Source organism: Anopheles maculipalpis, chromosome 3RL (assembly GCF_943734695.1).
Source record: "Anopheles maculipalpis chromosome 3RL, idAnoMacuDA_375_x, whole genome shotgun sequence".
In the NCBI taxonomy this organism is placed as follows: domain Eukaryota; kingdom Metazoa; phylum Arthropoda; class Insecta; order Diptera; family Culicidae; genus Anopheles; species Anopheles maculipalpis.
Genome location: NC_064872.1, coordinates 55767482 through 55767843, shown reverse-complemented (window position 1 = coordinate 55767843; position 362 = coordinate 55767482).

The following is a 362-nucleotide window of genomic DNA, read 5'->3' as shown; positions in this document are numbered from 1 at the left end:
AAACTCATCTGAATCTGTGTGGCTTGCTTAAATATACTTACAGCGGCGGCTAGACCTGTCTGTCACGAATGAACGCTTACTGACGATAGTTTGAGCGCGTTTGAGCATTTTCGCTTTCTTTTTTGATTCTTTTAATTTGGCATCTGTAAAGTCTTATCTCGGATGAGCATCCAAAACAACAAAACGAACATTGAGCAACATTGCGCTAGTTTGTAAACGAAATTTTTAAAAGTGTGCTATTAAAGTTAGCTTTATTGACTTGGGCCACCCACTATTACGCTTAGACGCACGCATCCCGGCCTGTCTACACTGATGAAGTGAAGGTTATTCGGCAATAGAAAAATATACTTATACATTATATA